The sequence below is a fragment of the Sus scrofa genome, chromosome 9, assembly GCF_000003025.6.
Source record: "Sus scrofa isolate TJ Tabasco breed Duroc chromosome 9, Sscrofa11.1, whole genome shotgun sequence".
In the NCBI taxonomy this organism is placed as follows: Eukaryota; Metazoa; Chordata; class Mammalia; order Artiodactyla; family Suidae; genus Sus; species Sus scrofa.
In genome coordinates, this window is record NC_010451.4 from 108,546,816 (window position 1) to 108,570,861 (window position 24,046).

Below are 24,046 nucleotides of genomic sequence, written 5' to 3' on the forward strand. Positions count from 1 at the left end.
GATTTTATTTAATATCTCTTAGCGATTGCAATTTTTGTATATAAGTCTAGCAGCATTTTATTCAGATTACTAGATATTTAATATTATGATGTAATTATAAAAGCATATGCTAAATTTAATTTCCTGACACTTTCTGATGTATAGAAATTGATATTATTATTTTTATTTTCCCTTCCTTTATTTCTTTTATTTAATGATTTTTTTCCATTATAGCTGGTTTACAGTGTTCTGTCAGTTTTCTACTATGCAGCAAGGTGACCCAGTCACACATACACATAAACATTCCTTTTTCTCACATTATCATGCTCCGCCATAAGTGACTAGACATAGTTCCCAGTGCTATACAGCAGGATATAATTGCTTATTCATCCAAAGGCAATAGTTTGCATCTATTATTAACCCCAAATTCCCAATCCATCCCACTCCCTCCCCTTCCCCCTAGGCAACCACAAGTCTATTCTCCAAGTCCATGATTTTCTTTTCTGTGGAAAGATTCATTTGTGCCTTATATTAGATTCCAGATATAAGTGATATCATATGGTATCTGTCTTTCTCTTTCTGACTTACTTCACTCAGGATGAAAGTCTCTAGTTCCATCCATGTTGCTGCATATGGCATTTTTGTTCTTTTTATGGCTGAGGAGTATTCCATTGTGATATATACCACATCTTCCTAGTCCAGTCATCTGTCGATGGACATTTGGGTTGTTTCTATGTGTTGGCTATTGTGAATAGTGTTGCAATAAACATACAGGTGCATGTGTATTTTTCAAGGAAAGTTCTGTCTAGATATATGCCCAAGAGTGGGATATCTGGGTCATATGGTAGCTCTATGTATAGTTTTCTAAAGTACCTCCATACTGGTTGTACCAATTTACATTCCCACCAACAGCGCAGAAGGATTCCCTTTTCTCCACACTCTCTCCAACATTTGTTATTTGTGGACTAATTAATGATGGCCATTCTGACTGGCATGAGGTGGTACACCTCATAGTAATTTTGATGTGCATTTCCCTAATAATCAGTGATGTTGAGCATTTTTGCATGTGCTTGTTAGCCACCTGTATATCTTCTTTGGAGAAATGTCTGTTCAGGTCTTCTGCCCATTCTTCAATTGGGTTGTTGGTATCTTTGCTGTTGAGTTCTGTAAGTTGTTTGAATATTTTAGAGATTAAGCCCTTGTCAGTTGCATCATTTTCAACTATTTTCTCCCATTCTGTAAGTTGTCTTAGAAATTGATTTTAAAATTCTGATTTTTCGTACAGAAATCTTGCAAAACACTCTATAAGTTTCATGGTTTAACTGTGAATTATTTAAAAAATTTTAGATATAATCATAATATTTGCAAATAATAGAAGTTTACTTTCAGGAGATCCCTTTGTGTCCCAGTGAACTTGACTAGTATCCATGAGGATGCAGGTTTGATCCCCGGTTTTGCTCAGTGGGTTAAGGATCCAGTGTTTCTGTGAACTGTGGTATAGGTTGCAAATGTGGCTCAGATCCCACATTGTTGTGGCTGTGGTGTAAGCCAGCAGCTGCAGCTCTGACTCAACCCCTAGCCTGGGAACTTCCGTATGCTGCAGGCGCGGCCCTAAAAAAAAAAAAAAAAATTTACTTTTATATTTTCGTTTCAAAACTTTATACAATTTCATGTCTTTTGTGTTGCCTGCTGCATTACTATGAACTTGAGCAACTGTTGAATAGGAGTGATAATATCCTTCCTTGTTCCCAATTTCGAAGGGAATAATCTCATTATCTCATCACTAAATATTTTGTCATTTTGCTTGTTGTAGACATCCATTATTAGATCATTGAATGTCTGTTTTAAACAGGTTTGCTAAGAGCATTTTTTCATCATAAATGAATGTTGAATTTCATCATGTACATTTTCTGCATCTGTCAAGATTATCATGATTTTGCCCTTCAATTAATTACTGCAGCATATTACAAGGAGTGGATACCACTCAGTGCTGAGGATTAAAAGTTAAAAAGTTCCATTAGGGACAGGGGCTCAATTTTGTCGAGGAAGGTCACATTGTTTACTCTAATAGCAGCTATAAATAAGTACAGATAAATCAGAGCATAGGTTCCTCTTGAGAAGAAGAGATACAAAACCAAAAGCAATGGCATTTTAAAATGTTATGAAAGCAAAATAAAAATAAAAAAATAAAATGTTATTAGAGCCTCAGCATTACTGCAACTCATTAAGCACTTACCACATGCAGTATCTAACTTATCCTCAAAAAACAAAAAAACCAATCACTTCCACTAAAGAAAGAGCAAAGTTAAGCTCATCATGGTTAAATAATATGGCCAATGTTATACAGCTAATAAGTGCAGATGATGGGATTCCAAATGGTTCCAAGCCCAAATTCTTAAGTTTCTTTTGCAGAAGACAGCACAACAGAGTGGGTATGGATTTTAGAGTGTTTAGTTTTAATAAACAATATTTTAAAGTGATATTCTTAGAGATGAAATAAAATCAAAAAGTTGTACTTTCGGCCACTTTATAGAGATTATTCATGTGAAGAATTATAAAGTCTAAAATTCTTTTATTCTAGTTACTCTCACATAAGTTTCTTTAAATGAAAGAACTCAATTGTGTGTCTTTAGATCTGTGGGTTGAGCAAAGGGTTGAATGCTTGAATGTCTTGTGGTAAAATGAATTCTTCAGTTCCCTTCATTCCTTCCTACATGAGAACTCTGAATGTTCTTGCAATGTTCCCTAAGACAGTTATCTGTCACTTTTGACACTAACTACTCTAATACTTTGATGATGTTTTATGATACCATCACATTCTTCCATTTTCCTTCAGCATTTCTGTTCTTTTTTGTAGGTTGTTCCATCCGTCTCTTAAATGTTTATTTTCATATTCAATTTTTGGAAATCTCATATCTTGGAATCATATCTTACATCTTATCTACCTAGTAGCTCATGCTAGAAAAATAAAAGTAAGTTATTTATACACCATTAATACTTAAGTATGCATACAAAATATCAGTATTATTATCAGTATTTTCTTTTTACTAATCAGGCTTGAATTTTAAAAGGCTTTTAAAAAATTAAGACAATATTTTAGAGCAATTTTAGGTTTGTAGCAAAATTGAGGGCAAGGTACAGAGACTCTCATATACTCTTTGCCCCTTCACATGTATAGTCACTTTCATTATCAACATTCCTGACAGATTGGTCCATTTGTTACAATGGATGAGCCTACACTGACAGATACATCATAATCACCCAAAGTCCACAGTTCACATAACGGTCACTCATGGTGTCGAACATTCTATGGATCTGAACAAATGTATAATAACATGTATCCATTATTACAGTAATATGTAGAGTATTTTCACTGCTAAAAATCTTCTGTGCTCATCCCTCCAAGCCTGGTGAGCACTGATCTTTTTACTGTCTCCAGAGTTTTGCTTCTTCCAGCCTTTTCAGATTGGTCTCTTTCACTTAATAATATACATTTAAGGTTCCTCCATGTCTTTTCAAGGCTTGATAGTGCATTTCTCTTTAGTGCTGGATAATATTCCATTGTCTGAATGTACCACATATATTTATCTGTTGACCTGTAGAAAAGTATCTTGATTGTTCCCAATTTTCAACAACTATTTTTAAAAAGCTCCCATTAATATCTGTGTGCAGGTTTTTGGGTGGACGTGAGTTTTCAACTCTTCTGGGTAAATACCAAGAAGTGTGATTACTGGATCCTATGGTAGGAATCTGTTTCGTTTTAAAAGAAACTACCAAACTGCCTATGCCATTTTGCAATCCCAGCAGCAATGAATGAGAGTTCCTGCTGCCTTACATCCTCACCAGAATGTGGTATTATCAATGTTTTGGAAACTGGCCATGGTATCTCATAGTTCTAATTTGCTTTTCCCTGTGACATATGATGTGGAGCATCTTTTCATGTGCTTATTTGCCATCTGTACATGTTCTTTGGTAAGGTGTCTGTAGGTGTCTTTGGCCCATTTTCAAATCAAGTTGTTTGCGCTTTTTTATTGTTGAGTTTTAGTAGTTCTTTGTATATTTCGAATACTAGTCTTTCATCAGATGTATTTTTGGCAAAGATTTTCTCCTAGACTGTGGCTGGTCTTCAGGATTATTTCTTTATAGTTTCATTATGTAGAATTCCAACACTGCAGAAAACATGAAGATGAAAACTACAAACAGAAAAAAAGCTTAAATGTATGAAAAATAATAGTATACATATCCTTAGGGATAATTAAATATGATTTTAGAACATTAAAACATGGAAATGGTAAAGATCAAATAAGAACAATGGTTAACTCTGAGGAGGGAGACAGAAGTAGGATTAGTGAGGAGTGTATAGGGTTTTAAAATTCAGATTAAATATTTTTGATGAAAATTGGTAAAACTTTATATCAAGAATGTTGAATAATGTTCTCTTCCATTATTTTCTGTGTTTGAAATAAAATGTGTTCTATTGTTTGATACCTATGAGGTTGGTGAATCTATTACTTTAGTCTAATCTCTTTTTAGGGTGCAATTCCTTTAGAAAATTCCCTTCCATTCCAAAATTATGGGCATGCTTTTATGATGTTATTTTCACTCCTTTTCTAGGCACATCTTAATTTACAACATGAAACTTCAAATATTTGCTTAAGCAATACCTTTGGATTAGTTCGTTTACAAGGGGAATGTAAACCCATTGCTGCCTTAATGTTTATTGTGTTGAAACAAGTGCTCTCACTTGAATTTGGACTCTTCTAGCTGAGTAAATGAACTCAATAAATGGTCAGTAGCTTGTATGAACATCACTGGTCTAAATATAGGATGTGTTATACCATGTCTAGATTAGATCAACATCACAAAGAAATATGCGCTAAAGAATTTTTTTTACTTCTTTTGGAAAAGCATATTTGCAGTGAGCTCACAGATCAGCGTTTCCCATATGTAGCACATTTAATGTTTCTAAAATTTCAAAAAAAATGTTTCCAAAATGATTTGAGGAGTTTCTATTGTGGTTCAGTAGGTTAAGAACATGACTAGTGTCTGAGGACACCGATTTCATCCCTGGCTTTGGCTCAGTAGGTTAAAGATCCAGTGTTGCCACATACTGCAGCATAGGTCACAGAAGTGGCTCACATCTGGTGGTGCTGTTGCTGTGGTGTAGGCCAGCAGCTGCAGCTCTGATCTGACCCCTAGCTCGGGAAATTCCATAAGCTGCAGGTGCAGCCCTAAAGAAAAAAAGAAAAAAAAAGTACAAAATGATTTGCCAAATCGCAAACACCACATTTCTAAATGGTCCTTGGGAAGGACCAAAAACAAAACTTGGACTTTGAGGCTCTTGTTGACTTATGCCTCCAGCTGTACCCCAAAGCAGTTGGAGCAATGATCTGGGAGGAACTTTCCTTCCAACATGAAACAAACCGCTATCACCTACAGAAATCAACTCCTTTAAAAATATTCTTTGAAAGTGAAAGTTTATATAATAAACTGGGACTTTAAATATTTGCATAGGCCCCAGATGTGAGGAATTGAAGAACTTTTGACCCTGCTCTGTTTCTCAGAGGACAGGCCAGAGTCAGGGCCTCCAAGTTCTGCTAGGTGGAACTTGCTTAGTGGAACTTGCTTTCCCACAGGGACATAAAGAAGAAACTGGCAAGATTTTATGGCTGCACCTGTGGCACATGGAAGTTCCTGGCCAGGCACTGAACCCAAACCACAGCTATGATCTATGCCACAGCTGCGGCAATGCCAGACCCTTTAACCCACTGTGCCAGGTCAGGGAGCAAACCCACCCCTCCATGTGACTGGAGCCACGCAGTCAGATTCTTAACCAATTGAGCCATGGCGGAAACTCCAGAACTGGTAAGACTCTTTTTTTGTTTTTGTTTTTTTGTCTTTTCTAGGGCCACACCCACAGCATATGGAGGTTCCCAGGCTAGGGGTCTAATCAGAGCTTCAGCCTCCAACCTATGCCGCAGCCACAGCAATGCGGGATCTGAGCCATGTCTGTGGCTTACACCACAGCTCACAGCAACACCGGATCCTTAACCCACTGAGCGAGGCCGGGGATTGAACCTGCAACCTCATGGTTCCTAGTTGGATCCATTAACCACTGAGCCATGACTCGAACTCCAAGAACTGGTAAGACTCTTAATTGACTACAAGAAGGAAGTCCTTGAGGTCACTTAGGCTGATTAAATGGGGAGTAAGAGAGAGGCTATAGCTTGAAAGTCAGAAGGATGCCTTTTACTCCACTCCCCATGTTCACATTCATTCCAACATGTATCTGAGATGGCTGATGTGTGGACTTCTAATTCTGTTCGCTCATCATCTAGGTAGGAATAAGTCCTTTTTGAAGTCTCTTTGCTTATTCTTTCAACTCATTCTTTACTTCTTATATTATCTAAATCTTTAAATGTTGACTCTATCAAATATTTGGAGTGCCAAGGCAATTTGGAGATTTGTGATGGGAGAAACTATCTTACTTCTTTTGAATTGGGATTGGAAATAAGGACGGGCAAAGACATAACTTTACGGCACTGAGATAGAGGTTGAGACACTTGGGTATGTTATAATGAGGTTCTGGGCCCAGGGTCTCCAAGGACTCTTTTCTAGGGAGGCTGTGCCTGAACTTCTGATAGGAGGTTGTTTTTATCAGGTTCCTACTTGAAGGTCTCTTGATCTCAATGTATGTGTGCAAGGTAAGCTGTGTGAAAAGACCAAAAGCAGCACATGTTCTGATATATCTGGAGTTCTCTGGGGGAAATGTGGGCTTGGAGCTGGAAAACAGAAATGAAGATCAAGCATAAGCGTCAGTCAGCTGACTTGGCAGATGGCAAAGAAATCAAGTGTTTTTTTTTTCTTCTTCTAAGAATATTGTCAACATGAACTTTGAGAGTAAAAAGAACTAAACCCTGAAGGAATAAAGGACAAGGTTTATGACATTAATCAGAGCTTAGAAGGGAAATATATGAAAACTTGACCACCACCTCACCATAAAAGAAGATAGGATGGAAGGGGGGTGAGGGAAACATGACCTGAGAGGAGGATGGTGGAGACCTGCTTAGAGGATGCATCTGAAGGGGACAAGATATACATGAGATGGGACCTGGCCTGGCCTCTGCCAAAGGGATTGCTGCCCATCTGGAGCTGAGCTAATAATTGCCGAGTTGATTACATTTGAGACAACTCTGCACACCTTTCCTTTAGAGGAGTAACTCGGTTACTCTCATGGTTGTCATGTAGGGAAGGCTCCCATCTGGAGATGCCCACCTATCACCTGTTTATCTTTTGGAAGGAAGAACTGTCTGTGCCCCAAGACTGTGCACAGTCCTATCTGAACTGCCCCCAACAGGAACTTCCCTATTTCCAATGGCCCAAGACAGCTACAAGGCTTCTTTAAAAAGAGGTTGGATCATTGACGTCAAGAACAGCAGGGAGGTTGGAAGGGGAACACCTTTGTGACTGTACATGGGTGGTACAAAAGAGGGTGATCTCCAAGTGTCCACTTGAGCCAAGAGCGAGATGAAGCTCTGCCCTCCATCCACGGAGGTTCTTTCATCCTGCCTCCAGACACCCTCTCACTGTGATGCTTAACTCAAGCTCATAATTCTTTAGACTTATCTACATGGACTGCCTCTGCTGTAAGTAGTTCACTGCATTTAGGTAAAACAAACCTGAGCATTTCTCTCTCCCTCAAGAATACTAGTATGTTTTTTATTCTTTCTCAGGAGTCTATAACTTTCTTCCCCAAAGTAGGTAATGTAAAAAAAAAAAAAAAAAAAAAAAATTCTGCCACATCCAGCTAATTGGTATTTTTAAGAAGTCTAACAATAATTATGAATATAGCCAGACTCTGTTTTTTTTTAAAAGATGATTCTCTTTCTTAAAATGTTATCAAGAAATAATTCAGCAATTCTTTCACCATCACCATTTTGCTTCCGCTGGTTCCTTCTTTTTTTCTCTTTCTTTTCTTCCTTCCTCCATCTCTTCCTCTCTTCCTTCCTTCCTCCACCACGTTTCTGTTTTTGTTGTTTTTTTGACTTTTCTTTCAGGTATTTGCTTTTCTTCTAGTCAGCCCTTAGAAACTTCAGAACTGACACTTGGTCTTGGACTTGGCTTGCCTTCTTAATCTTGCCCTGTCTTTCCAACTGGTCCTAATATGTGTCCTCTGTCCCAACACTGACTCCTGGCAGACTCCCATTTTTGAGTTGCTGGTGTTTTGTGGCCAGTACATCAGCATAATTTTAGCAAAGGCAGAAAGGGGAAACATTGTGCAATGTTTTATTCTTCCTAATCTCTCCCCCAGGAGAAATAAATCTGGGGAAAATGATGGGGAGGTGCAATGGAAAAGGTCAGCAGAGATTGATGTGCTTCAGAGAAGAGTGAGGATTATACAAACAGCTGGACTGAGCTGGAGAAGTTGGCCCCTGAGTTAACTACAAAGAGCATACAATCCTTTCCTTGAGGCACCCTCCCCAGCCCACTCTCCTCAAGCTGCTACTTGTACTGACTGATAAGAATCAAAGGGATCCACTTAGGAACTCTGTGGCCCTAGTCAATCACATTCTATTACAGGACGCAGCATCAGCCCATACCTACAAAGCCTGAAAATATTTTAATAGCTTCTTACATTTCTTTGGGTGGTAATACATAGTTATTCATGGCTGGTTGATTAATTCTTATTTTAAATAAGTTAGTATAAACTTTACATCTCATACAGGTATTGTCCACTGCTTCCTTTGTCCCTATACCTTCACCAAAATAACACTGAAATACATGGATATCCTCATCTCTGTAATTATTTCTATCTTCAAGCATATACCATGTCTAATAATAGCCAAATATATAGCAGTTATTATGGGCTAGGAGCTGTTCTAAGTGCATTATGTATGTTAAGTCATCGAATACTCATAAGAGCCCTATAAAGAAGGTATTTTTTATCATTCTCATTTTACAGATCAGAAAACTGAGCAGAGAGGTTAAATAACTTCCCAATCCCTTGCCAATAAACAGTGGTGGAGCTGGGATTCAAATTGAGATACTCTAACTCTGAAGTCTAGATTTCCAATCACTAAATCATTAATTGTTTTTATACAGTCATTAGTGCCCAGCACAGCATTAAACAAATGAGCGTATAATAAAAATCTAGGTTTATTATTCTAATTGGGGACGTTAAACCAAGTGATTTAACATGAAAAATATTTTATTTGATACATTTTCCACTCACATTAGGAAACTAAGACTTACAGAGTTTAAGAGCCCTGACTTGCTGGGGCAGGGATTCAAAGTTATCTGCATCCATATTTGTATCTAACCTGCCAAGTGACCTTTTTACTCCACCCGTGGAACTTCAGAATCACTTGGTCCTCTTGGGGCTGCAAGGGCTATACTCTGAGGCTCTCACACAGAGGATATGCAAGAGATCTTACTGGACTCTTCTTGCATGATCAGGGATAAATGTGGAGGGAGACCTATGGTACACATGGCCTGAAATGGCCCTGCCAAAGACTCATTCAATACCTTGACTCTCAAAGGTGGGAGAGTGTGAATTTTGTTCCTGCCCCACCAATAATCCTGTGCTATTAAATCACTTCTCTCCTGCCTAAGAAAAGGGAGAGAAAAGTCACTGCTGGCTCTTCAGTCCCCAGACCTGTTTTCTAAGAACAGGGTGCTAAACTGCCCAAGTTCCTCAGGAAGGCTTGAGCACAGAAGGTGAGATGCTCTCTCTCCTCTCAGTATCCTCCTGTAGACCACGGAGGTAGCGTCCATTTCAAATACTCCTTTTGCCTTTTGGCTTTAATCACAAATCTCTCCAGGCCTTGAATTAAAATATAACTTTAAGAAATGTTTTAAATACAGAAGTTGCTGAGAGTCCTCAACAGATACAGCAAAGAGGGTTTTGGTTTATGAATAAAGGCACAAGGGTTCTAAGCTACCAGTTTCCATGGATTTTTGCAAAGTCATGTCACATAACTATTTCAATGAAACTAAAACTTACCCAGTGTATTGCATGGGGCTTTAAAGAAAATATGAGGTGATGTGTTTAGTTTGTTATCCTTTCACACAAACTCAGGTTTTCCCTCTCTCAATATTCTTTATTGCTTTTAGTAAAATGTTCCACTTTTTCCTTCATCCTATTGTCCTTAGGAAACAATAAAAGGTTAATTCACAATCTTTGGAAAGTAGAGAAAAAATAACTTTGGGGGGTTTTATGAGGTGGCTTTGCAATCCAGGCATAGGGCTCCCGTCTGAGTCTTTGTTTAGAGAGGAGTTTTTCACAGGCTGTTTCTCCACAGATGGCACTTTGGTCACTTTACAGTAACCAAACCTCTCTGGAACAGATTTCTGTGGGGAGACAATCATGTCCTGGCCAAGCAGTTACACTTCTGTTCTTTCCTTTGATTTCAGGGAATAAGACTTGTGTTATAGCTCAGTGTTTACTTTTCAATCTCAGCTTCTTATAGTACCATCACATGCAGTCTAACAATAAAAAGTTAGTTACTGAATTTCGATTATATAAGAGCCAGAAACTATGTAAGCATAAAAAGTTTATCATTCCAATTCTACCACAGATGGGATGCCCTGTTATACTGTTGTTGACTATCTCCTTAGATAGCTTTTTATGTAGTGTTTAGTGTATATATGTGTGTGTGTAGTGTTTATCTATATACATTAAAAGCAGTGTACATATATGTGTGTGTGTGTACATATATATGTATATATACACATATATATAAAACCAACAATGTGAACCTCAGAGCTCCAAACCGTGATAGGTGTCTTGGAGATTTTGTATATATATCTGTGTTTTTTCCAAACATGAAACTATATGGACTATCCTGTTTTGCAGTCTTTTTTTTTTTTTTCTTTTAAGAACACATTACATGATCCCTATCTTGGGTGACTATAAACAAGAGAAGAGACAAATTTTGGTTCATTTATACAACAGAATAGTACTCAGCAAGAAAAATGAATGAACCAGGCATGTATACACATAAACATATGGGATGAATCTCAAAAAACCTTCTTTCTTTAGTAAAAGAAGATTTACTCAGAGTACATATTGTATGAGTTCATTCATATGAAGTTTTAAGCATGTGAAGCTCACCTATGATGAGAAAAATCAGAAAAGTGATTGCCTGGACAAAATGTGAGGCAGAAAGGAAGGAAGGGGCAAGAGTGAATTTCTGGTGTGATTGTAATGTTCTATCTCTTGAAAGGGAATGGGACGTAAAGATATGTCAAAACTCATCTCATGGTTCCTTTAATATTTGTACATTTCCTTATATGTAAATTTTATATAAGATTAGAATAACAAACATCAAATTCTAGTTAATGTGCATACTAAAGTTTTGGGGTTTTTTGTTTGTTTTTAGTCTTTTTAGGGCCACACCCATGGAATATGGAAGTTCCCAGCTCGGAGCTATAGCTGCTGACCTACACCACAGCCCACAGCAATGTGGGATCCGATCCACATCTGCAACCTACACCACAGTTCACAGCAATGCTGGGTTCTTAACCCACTGAGCGAGCCCAGGGATTGAACCTGCTTCCACATGGATAACAGTCAGGTGTTTCCACTGAGCCACGATGGGAACTCTGCATGCTAAAGTATTTGGGGTGAAGTGAACTGATTCTGCATCTTTGAAATGCATTTTAAAAGTTCAGTTGGAAACAGGGATAAATAGGTGAGTTATAAAGCGAGCAGAGTAAAACGTTAATTATTGCACTCGGGTAATAGTTATGTACATGTTCTCTCTACAGTCAACTTTTTTGTAGGTTTCAAAATTTTTTCAAATTAAAATGTTTGTGAGAAGAAAAAAGCATAAAACATGTTTCCAAGTCAAATATGCTTCCTCATTTTCAAGGACTAAGTCAACAACATCTGTAGAATGGAATACTATTCAATCACTGTTAAACATTTAGACTGTTTAAAGCTGCAGAATAAGCTATATTACAATAATCATCCTTACACTTAGCTCTTTAGACACTTGTCTTACTAGGTCCTTAGGACAAATTCTTATGAGCATAATTGCTATGTCAATGAAGAATTAAGATTTGGGTTCCTGTTTTCATCCAGGATATTTGGGACAATTTTCTCTTACAAAATAAAAGAATTCTACTTCTGCACATTTCCTTATAAGATTTCCATAAAGATTGAGGTTTTTTTTATCTTTGCTAATCAGATTGATATAGTTAATGAAATATTTTTATGATTTATTTTTTGGCTTTCTTCCTCAGTATGTCGGACAGTATCAAGGAAAAAAGAACTTTAAAAGAGAAGAGAAACTATTTAATGCCCAATGTTGAACTAACAATCTGAATCTCATAGATCCAAAAGGTAATTTGCCACAAGCCTATTTTCATGATTTGAAATGGAGTTAGTGTTCAATGAGAGATTTCTGATTGAAAGCAAAAATCAGTTTCCAGGTTTTCTATCTAGCCTTCTCTCTGTGAACACACAATCAGTGTGCATTGAATATAAGACTATGGGAGGTGTTTACCCTTCATACCATAATATCACTATGTTTTGAAAAATCATAACTTGAGTCCTATGTGCTAGCACCTTTGGGTGACCGACAAGCTGTAGAAAAACCCGAAGAATGTGAAGGTTGGATCACTTATATTTAAATGGTGATTAAAAGCTCATGCAATCTGTGCAGCAATTCAGTGTGCCAGAAGAGGCAGCACATAAACAAAACACTCACTGGGCTGCTGGTCCCGTCCCGCTCATTGTGGTATGGATTATAGTCCCGTTTTATCCCTCTCTCTTGGCTCTTTCAGCAACAGATGAAACCACTGAAGCCACTCAGCAGACAAACATGACAGCTCACGAGCCAGAGGACAATTTCTCTTTCCCAGCAGCAGCTCAGGGTCCTTCCCTGGACTTTCCAGATGACCTTTATAGCAGCAGCTGACTTCTTGAATAGTTTTTATTTTAATGGCCTAGAGCAAAATAACAGTGCAACACAGCCTAGTGAAAAGCCTGGGATTCAAACTCTAGTTCTATCTCTTTTTTGGTTTTGACTCCAATTCAAGAGATTTTAAAAAGGCAACAACAGGGGATATGTATGTTTGTTTACTCCTTAAGGAGATTTAACCACTTTCTGAGCAACAGGTGAATCTTACAGTTTCCAAAAATCATACTGTGTCAAACAAGTTCTCTACAGTATTCCAATATCAACTTTCAAATGGGTCAGTTCATTTCATCCCTTTGAAAATCATGTGATACTGTTGAGGTCCTATTGGAATTCCATTCTGCCTTTTTTGATATTGCACTTCCTAGTTTCCCACCTACCGCCCTGAAAATCTCTTCTCTCTCTTTTTTTTTTGGGGGGGGGGGCATACCCATGGCATATGGAAGTTGCCAGGCTAGGGGTTGCATCAGAGCTGGAGCTGCCGGCCTACACCACAGCCACAGCAATGCAGGATCTGAGCCATGTCTGTGACCCACACCACAGCTCATGGCAATGCCAGAGCTTCCCACTGAGGAAGGCCAGGGATTGAACATATGTCCTCATGGACAGTCAAGTTTGTTACCACTGAATCATGAAGGGAACTCCTCTGTCTTTTTTCTCTCAACTGGCTTATTTAATTTACCTCAGACCCTATAAATAGTTGTTACTCAACTTCAGTCTTCAGCTTTATATTCTATCTCTACTTTTTCCTATAAGAGTAAGAGACGAAATCAGTTCCAAAATTTGGATGGATTCCTAAAAGCAGAATCAGAATTTTATAATCTGGTAATATGTATCTAATTTGATATAGCTGTTTGGTATAGCCTGTTGGTTCCTATCACCTGAAGATAGCAGCAATTTTTTTGCATACTTGTCAAACAGGTCCCTTCCATGCCTAGTGTTGGTAGATTGATGGATGAAAAAAATGATATCTTATCCAGCCATTCCTATGAATGCTTATGTTCTTTGTCTGTTTTTAAATAGTAATAATCATCTTTTTCTTATTTATCTGTAAGAAATTGCCTATATGAATATTAAAAATGTTTTCCAGTTTTATTTACATTTTAACTTTCAACGTGTTGTTCTTCCTTATGAAGAACATTTATTATAGTCAACTCAACTCAGCATATATTTCCCATAAAGAAATGGATAAACATATGGCCATGTGTTAAAAAAAAAAAAACAAAAACTTAGGAGTTCCCGTTGTGGCTCAGTGGTTAACGAATCCAACTAGGAACCACAAGGTTGCAGGTTCGATCTCTGGCCTCTCTCAGTGGGTTAAGGATCTGGTGTTGCCGTGAGCTGTGGTGTGGGTCGCAGACGCTGCTCAGATCTGGCGTTGCTGTGGCTCTGGCATAGGCCAATGGCTACAGCTCTGATTCGACCCCTAGCCTGGGAACATCCACATGCCGCAGGAGCGGCCCTAGAAATGGCAAAAAGACAAAAAAAAAAAAAACAAAAAAACTTAAAGGTGAGGGCATAAAATAATTACTGTGAGTATGAGAAGAGTTAACTAGATAAATGTGGAAGCAATGGCAGACAATATCGAGATCCCAGATGTCCACTGAGACCCTAAATTCATACACTAATCTATATGAATTATTTTCAACCAGGTAGAGCCATTAGTCTAGGTATATAGTTACCAACTGTAGACATTTGTGTTGATCTAGGGTACAGTTTTAGGAGGAAAAAGGAAGGATTAGTAAGTGAGGTAATTGAAATGTTAGCAAGATGATTTATATAATAGGTTATGAAGTCTGGTATGTACTACTGATTTAGATGCTGTTTAAAATATAGAGCAATACATGGTAAGTAGCAAAGGACTAGACTGTGACTGAAACAGATTGAAATCAGTTGACCATCACACTAGATAAATATCTTGACTCTTTTTCAGTGTACTGAAATTTTCCATTTCATTGAACTTCCTATTCAGAAATCTTTATATATTTACTGATAAATGACAATCAAGAGAATCAATGACAACAATGGTGAGAGGTAGAAAGTGTGCTGTAACAAGAGGCCAAAATCTCAGTGGATGGCTTTTTACAAAAAATTGGAAGAGCAATAGTTTCTACGTGTGATTGTGTAACTAGGGTCACCATGATATATTTTAGAATGTGGAATGAAATTATATTTGCTGAATCAAAGTTCGGAGGTGAGAGGAAGATTAAGTTAAGGCAAGGAAGGAATGAAGTACTTAATGGAAGAGGTATATATAAATGTCAAGGACATGATATTTGAAGAAGTAATACCATATATCAAAAGTTGATTTAAAATTATTTTTAATCTCTGAAGTTCAGTTTTGCTTTAATATGATTCATCCAGTTGTGACTTATTTTAACTTGTCACATTTGAGACTCAGTAAGATATTTTATTCTGAAAATTCATGTCTTTATTCTGGTAATTTTCCCTTCATTAATTTTTGTATATGGGATATAGCATTCTTTCTACTCTTTCTTCATGAAACTCCTTTTAGATCTGAATTGATGCCTCCTAACCTAGTATTTGTATTTATTCATCTCTTTTTTTGTATTTTCTACTGATCAACCCTCCAGTGAAAGGATAAAAAAAAAGATAGTTCATGCAAATAGTAACTAAAAGAGAGCAAAGGTGGCCATATTAGACAAAAATGACTTTAAATCAAAAAAAAGTTTAAAAAAGAGACAAAAACAAAAAAGAGACAAAGAAGAATATTATATATCTAAAACCTTAAATACAGAAAGAAGATATTACAATTATAAACAACTATGCACCCAACAATAGATTATCAAAATGTATAAAATAAAAATTGAAAGGACTAAAGGGAGAAATAAGCATTTCTATAATAATAACTGAAGACTTCAATAGTCTCCTCTCAATAATGGATATAACAACCAGACAGAGATAAGTAGGAAAGTAAATGATTTGAGCAACACAATAAGCCAATTAAATATAAGAGATATATACCAAACTCTCTATTAACGACAATAGCATGCACATTCTTCTTAAGCCTACATGGGACATATTCCAAGATAGAACACATATTAGAACACAAATTGAATCTCAATAGATTTTGAAAGAGAGATATCATACAAAGTATCTTCTCCAACTACAATGGGATGCAGTTAGGAATCAAAAACAGAAGGAAAACTGGAAATTTCACAAATTTGTGGAAATAGAACAGTACACTCTGAAACAACCAAGACGAAACCTAAAAGGAAATTCAAAAATGCAAAGATATGAATAATAATGAAAGCACAACATACCAAAACTTATAGAATGCAGTGAAAGCAGTACTAAGGGGGAAATTTATAACTATTAATGTTTACATTTTTAAAAAGAAGAAAGATCTTAAGTCAACAACCTATTTTACATTGTGACATCACACAGTATTTGTCTTTCTCTTTCTGACTTACTTCACTTAGCATGAGAATCTCTAGTTCCAACCATGTTGCCACAAAAGGCATTGTTTTTTCCTTTTTATGGCTGAATAGTATTCCATTGTATATAGGTACCACATCGTCTTAATCCATTCATCTGTCGATAGACATTTAGGTTGTTTCCATGTCTTAGCTATTGTGAATAGCACTGTGATGAACATAACGGTACATTATCTTTTTGTATGAATGTTTTGTCCAGATATATGCCCACGAGTGGGATTACTGGATCATATAGTAGTTCTATATTTAGTTTTATGAGCTACCTCCATACTGTTTGCTATGATATCACTTATTTGTGGAATCTAAAATATGGCACAGATGATCCTACCTACAAAACAAAAACAGATCACAGCCAAGGAGAGCAGACTTGTGGTTGCTGGAGTGGGGGAGGTAGTGGGAGTGGGACGGACTGGGAGTTTGGGCTTGGTAGATGCAAACTTACATTTGGAATGGATGGGCAATGGGATCCTACTGTACAGCACAGGTAACTGTGTGTGATCACTTCATTGTACAGCAGAAATTGGAGAAGCGTTGTAAGTCAACAATACTTTAAAAACATCAACAACCTAAATGTACAAACTAAGGTACTAGGAGGAAAAAAAGAACAAACCAAGCCCAAGTCTAGCAAGAAGGAAGGAAATAATAAAGATAAGAGCAGAGATAAAATAGAAAAACAACAGAGAAAACCAATGAAACCGAAAGTTGGTTCTTCAGAAAGATCAATAACATTGACAAACTTTAGTTAAGCTAAGGGAAAAAAGAGAAAATTCAATGTACTGTAATCAGAAATGCAAATGGGACTGATTCTACAGAAGTAAAAGGCATTATAAGAAATGGAACACCAAAAAATTAGATAACCTTGATGAAATGGACATTTTCCAAGAAACACAAATTCTATCAAGACTGAATCACTAAGAAATAGAAAATCTCAATAGATCTATAACTAGTAAGGAAACTGAGTCAGTAGTCAAAAAGCCTTCCAACGAAGAAAAACCCTAGAACTGATGGCTTCACTGGTGAATTCTACCATTTAAAGAACTAATACCAATACTTCTTATACTTTTTCTCCAAGAAACTGAAGAGGATGGAACACTTCCCAATTCATTCTATGAGACCAGCATTACCTTGATGACAAAGCCAGTCAGAGACGCTACAAGGAAACTACATAACAATACGCCTTGTGAATACTGATGTTAAAATCCTCAACAAAATTATTGACAATATTCCCCATGCTATACATTACATTTCTGTGATTTATTTATTTTATAACTGGTAGTCTGTACTACCTAATCCTTTTTACTTATTTCACCCATCCTCCTACTCCTCTCTTCTCTGGAAACCACTAGTTTGTTCTCTGTTTCTGTGAGTTGCTTCTGTTTCATTACATTTATTCACGTGTTTTGTTTTTTCGATTCCACATATTAGTGAAGGAAGGTGCTTCGTAAACTATTTATATTCAATAAAGAGACAAAAATCAACCATATTACAACTGGTCTGAACAGTTAATACTATACAAATAAATCCCTTCCTGGTCAATATAATTGAAATAAAATTTTATTGGAAACAAAAAAAATCATCATCAAAATACTTGAAAATTGAATTCAGCAGAATATTAAAAGGATTGTACACCAGGGCCAATTCTATTTTCAAGTACATAAAAAGATGCTCAGTATCAATAATAACCAGGGAAATGTAAATCGTAACCACAATGTGATATCATCTCCACCCATTAATATGGCTACTATCAAAAGCCAGAAAATAACCAGTGTTGGCAAGTATGTGGAGAAAACAGAATATTTGAGCACTGTTTGTGGGAATGTAAAATGGTACAGCTGCTATGAAAAAGAATACGGTGTTTCTTTAAAAAAGTAAACATAGACTTACCATATGATCCAACAATTCTACTTCTGGGCATATACCCAAAAGAACTGAAAGTGTGGTCTCAAAGATATCCAAACACCCATGTACATGGCACAATTATTCATAATAGCTAAAATACAGAAGCCAAAAAAAGTATTTGTTCAGAGATGAATGTAAAAGCAAAATGTTATATATGCCCGTAACAGAGTATTATTCAGCTTTAAAAAAGAAGGCAATTCTGGCATATGCTACAACATAGACGAACTTCAAGGACATTATCCTACTTGAAATAAACCAGTCACAAAAAACAATACTGACTGATTCCACTAAAATGAGATACCTAGAGTAGTCAAAATCATAGAGACCTAGAGTTGAATGGTGGTTGCCAAGGGCTGGTTGGAGGCAGGAATGGGAGTTATTCCTTAATGGGCACAGAGTTTCACTTTTGCAAGATGAAAATGTTCTGGAGATGGATAGTGGTGATGGTTGCACAACAATATGAATGTACTTGATATCATGGAATTGTTTACTTTAAAATGGATATGATGGTAAATTTTATATTAAGGATATTTTGCAACAAAAAAACTAAAAAAAGGTTTCGCTAAGAAATGCATATTTTCATTTTTGAAAAGTTTTGCTACATTTTTTCTGGTAATGATATAAGTAGTAGAAGGATGGAGAAGAAGACTTAATACATAAAGCCAGTCCCCCACTAGGACAGGAATCATCACTTAGCCCCTCCAATTTTGTTTCATCTAACTTAGAACTCAGCAAAGCAGAGTTATTTAGAAAATTAAATTAAGAAATCCAAATACACTGTCTGTCTGGAGAGAGTAAAGTAGCATTTCAGTAACTAGTAGAATTTTTTATTTCACGTATTTAAATAGAATGCTTATTAAATTTTTTCCTTGAGGAATATTCAACACAAGATAATTTCCTATTAATTACTCTTAATGGCTTAAAATGTTGGCATGATTTTAACTGTCATCTTCTGCAGTCCTCAGCAGAGGAACACATTACATAACTTCTCAAAGAAAAATGTTGCTATAGACAACTTTTGGGCTACCGCAAATCTTCAAATCCTCTTGCACAGAAATATGCCAACTCATCTACAAAACAGTACTGTTGTGAGAGTAAAGGGTTAAGAGCTTCATAGGATATGGTTGATCTGAGTTTATTATTAATGGCTGGTCACATGGCCTTTGGCAGGCCAAGTGGTAACATTGGCTTCCAGGAGAGAGGATGTTTTGGAAAATGATAATGTATGCGACTATCTGTTCCAGTCCACCCTGTGTTGGCAGAGCTTCCCATTTTACTGTCTGCTTCCTTTGGTTTGGTTTAACCTATTTTTCAGTATCATCAGTTTAAGTTTTTTCCTGGACTCTGGGAAGAGAGCTTCATTCTTGTTTAAGATCATATGAGATTTTATTGCAAAACCTCAAACCATATTAAATTTGATTATTCTGAAATATGCCATTGACTTTGAGTTCCAAGGATCTGCTTCAATATTGCCTCTCTGTCCAAACTTTTTCTTAAAAGAAGCAGATAACTTTTTAGCATCCGAAATTCCAGACTCAAGTGGGTAGACATTCATGAAGGGGCTGCTATTTAGAGTTCATTTTGTGACCTTAAGATTTCTGTTATTCAGAGATTGGTCTTTGAATACAACACTCCAACCACCAGAATGTAATCTGGAACTATAGGACAGATACCGCAATATTTATTAGACTTTGCAATAATTTCCATTTCCTCATTGCCAAAGCTCATAGAAGTTACGGAGGAGAATCCATGAGAGCAATACTGGATTGATCATCTGTCCAATTTTCACTAACTTAATGACAATCTGTACTAGTACCATTAGCATAAAGAAATAAGAATCATACCTCGATTAAAGCCCAGTCACCTGGAGTTAACGATCTGGGTCCAGAAGTAACTCATTTCCCCACAGCTGTCATCTAACTTCATTGTTAGTAATGCCAAGGCATTTCCTATCCTCAGTCCCCTTGAGACAACATAAGCATATGTACAGTCACCTCCAGTATGACAAGGCCTAAGAGTGATTGAGCATGACAGGCAAGGACTGTCATACACAGACAAGATTCTTTACCTCCATGGAATCTCATGTTCTTCAAATGCGATGGTGCCTATCATTCAAGCTTGTTAAAAAGAGGTGGAATATAGGAGTTCCCGTCGTGGCTCAGTGGTTAATGAATCCGACTAGGAACCATGAGGTTGCGGGTTCGATCCCTGGCCTTGCTCAGTGGGTTAAGGATCCGGCATTGCAAGAGCTGTGGTGTAGGTTGCAGAAGCGACTCAGATCCTGCGTTGCTGTGGCTGTGGCATAGGCCGGCGGCTACAGCTCCGATTCAACCCCTAGCCTGGGAACCTCCACACGTCGCGGAAGTGGCCCTAGAAATGGCAAAAAGAAGAAAAAAAAAAGATGGAATAATAAATATGTGATATATGTGTGGGTGTGGGGCATCTCAGCTTGAGTCAGAGACTGACATATATGTGTGGGTGCTCCTGATGAATATGTGGGGTAGGAGCACAAGAAATCCATTGTAATGGGACAATAATGCCTTAAAAAAAAAGACTCTTAAAGAAGCTTCGAGAACAGTGAGCTTGATCCAGTAGGGCAGACTCAGAAACATTACAATTTTCAAATCTCTTAGAATCAGTGAGACATAATTCCCACATTGAACTCATATTTAAGAAGCTCACTGAGATGGAGGAGAAATTCAAAATAAACTCTAAATGGCAATAGGACACAAGCTTCTCTGTTGACCCATGTATCTTCTAGAAGGTATGTGTATTCCACTACCAAAATACAGTGCAAATATAAAGCAGACTAATTGTGAGTGCACCTGGAATACTCTTAAGAGTCCCTAAATTACCTGCCAGAGAATTTGGATAGTATTAGGTCCTGTGTTAGAGAGGTGAGGGCATTATCAGTGAAATATGATCTCATTTGTACCCATTAGCAAAAGTCTGGAGTAAGTTTTATTATATATATAGTGGATATGATGTAATACTTTGAACATAGCTCATGGTATTAAAATGTCATTTATAATTAATTAACATAATGTGTTTCACACATTAACTGAGAATATTCTGCTATGGGACACAAGAAAAACAAATGAGATGTATAAAACTTAAAGGCTATGTTAAGCATGGATAATAAATAAATACTTTCAAGATATAGGTGAGACCTAAAATATGTTCAATATAGATGATAAGTGATTAAATGGCTTCTATGACATGGACAGAAGTCCTTAAACATGTTAAAATAGATAAGCAAGTTATTAATCTATGAGGCATGTTAGACCATAAATAAAGGAAGTAGGGACTGAAGGACCAAAAAGCATCTAACATTTGTGATACACTAATACTTCAGTCACATTAAGCACTTAGTTATTCATGAGACCATGTGTTGATCACCTAGTGTTATCACTCTGGCCCCGCTGGGAAACCAAAAAATACATATAAAATGTGTACCTGCTCATCAGGCTACTTGGTGAACTACAGCTATGATAAATACCTGTCCCTGTGTCTCTTTGCTAGACCAACTGTGCATTCAGTTAACTCTGGGCACCTTCTATCTGCTCACCCCTTGCTTAACCTTAATTCTGGTCATGTAACTCCAAGACCAAGAAGGAATGCTAATGCAGTGGGGGAAGAGACAAGCCATGTAAACACTGAGGCCATTGAGCCATGTGAAAAATGAGGACCTAGGTACTGTGGTCCTTCTGCTCTGCCTGCAATTATATTTAATGTGTTAACTCACCACTTCTTCTTCCTCTTTTTGTGTATTTTAAATTAACTTAGTAAAATGGATGATTTAAACATTTTAATTTAGTCTATGAGCCTCTTTAGGGTAATTTCATGGTAAAGTATACTTGGACATTACTATTGTATCAAGGCAATTTCCCAAATAAAAATTAAGTTTTCTGATGTGCTTATGTATTTACAAAGAGGGATTTAACTAATAAATTAGAGAACGAACTACAAGCAATGAAAATCATCACAAATCATTCTGAGACAGTACCATTGGGGTTGAAAAAGAGACAATGCGTGTGGTCAAAATGGGGTCAAATATGTTTGTTTTCGTACACGTTGTTGGTCTGTGCTGGTAGAAGGGTCCCGGGAAAAGCTTGGAGTTCTCGTCTGGTTTTAGAAAAGGTTAGTAGCTCCAATATTTTGATTCTATTTCCTATTCACTCAATTCCCCTCAGTTCAAGGCAAGCATTATTTATATGTCTCTAATAGCATATTACAGCAATCTGAAAACATATTAGAATAGACAACGAAGATGAAAATCATTACTATACATTTTTACAATGAGGTCATTCCAGATACTGAATTCATTATTTTTGCAGGCCCCTAGTTGGTATTCTTACCTCATCAATAAAATAATTCATTTGGTTTTAACACTTGAGGTGAAATTCAGATTTTAAAATTAATCACTTAAAAATGTACAATTCAGGAGTTCCCGTCGTGGCACAGTGGTGAACGAATCCGACTAGGAACCATGAGGTTGCGGGTTCGGTCCCTGCCCTTGCTCACTGGGTTAACGATCCGGCGTTGCCGTGAGCTGTGGTGTAGGTGGCAGACACGGCTTGGATCCCGTGTTGCTGTGGCTCTGGCGTAGGCCGGTGGCTACAGCTCCAATTCGACCCCTAGCCTGGGAACCTCCATATGTCGCGGGACTGGCCCAAGAAATAGCTAAAAAGACAAAAAAAAAAAAAAAAAAGTACAATTCAGTGTCATTTAACATAGGCATGATATTGTGCAACCTCCACCTCTATGTAGTCTGAATACATTTTCATCACCTCAAAAAAAAAAAAACCCATAGTCATTAAGCAATTACTAACTTTTTCCTCTTCCCCTAGCAACTTCACACTGTTTTCTGTCTACAGATTTACCTATTCTTGATACTTAATATAAATGGAATTATATGACATGTAACTTTTTTGTCTAGCTTCTTTCACTTAGCATAATATTTCTGACATTCATCCACATTGAAACATGTATCCATATTTCATTCTTTTTTATGGTTGAATAATATTCTATTGCACACATATACCACAATTTGCCTATATTCATCCATTGCTAGATACTTGGGTTGTTTCGCTTTTTTTTTTTTTTTTTTTGGCCATTGTGAATAGTGATGTTATGAATATTCATGTACAAGTATTTGTTTGAGTATCTGCTTTCAAGTTGGGGATATATACTAGGAAAGGAATTGTGAATTCATGTATTAATCCTACATTTAATCTTCTCAAGAAGCACAAAGCTGCCTTCCACAGTGAGGCTAACTTTTTACATCCCCACCAACAATGCACAAGGGTTCCATTTTTTCCCACCTCCTTGCCAACACTTATTCTTCTTTTTCTTAATTATTGCCAGCCGAGTGAGTCTGAGGAGGTACTTTATTATGGTTTTGATTTGAATTTCCCGAATGACTAATGATACTGAATACCTTTTCCTGTGTTTGACCATATAAACATTTTTTTGAAGAAATAATATCTCAAATCATTTGCATATCTTAAATTGGGTTGCTTATCTTTTTATTGCATTTTCAATTAAAATATAGTTGATTTACAATGTTCCTTCAATTTCTGCTGTATAGCAAATTGACCTAGCTACACATACATATATATTCTTTTTTTTTCATACTATCTTCCATCATGTTCTAACCCAAGAGACTGGGCACAGTTCCCTATGCTGTACAGTAGGACCCCATTCCTTATCCATTCTAAATGTCATAGTTTGCATCTACCAACCCCAAACTCTGTCTTATCCCTTCTCTTCCTTCTCTCCCCCAGC

General features: G+C 36.9%; 1 long non-coding RNA gene across 4 annotated transcripts in view; it reads right to left on the minus strand.

The window, feature by feature from the left end:
* Positions 1 to 24,046, minus strand: part of LOC102157670 — a 101,776-nt gene that overhangs the window by 17,476 nt on the left and 60,254 nt on the right. For 2 of the 4 annotated variants that reach the window (XR_002335914.1, XR_002335912.1), the window contains exon 4: positions 12,693 to 12,930. The exons of the other annotated variants lie outside the window; for them this stretch is intronic. This is a non-coding gene — a long non-coding RNA (uncharacterized LOC102157670). The remainder of the gene's footprint in view (positions 1 to 12,692; positions 12,931 to 24,046) is intronic. 4 annotated transcript variants of the gene reach the window in all.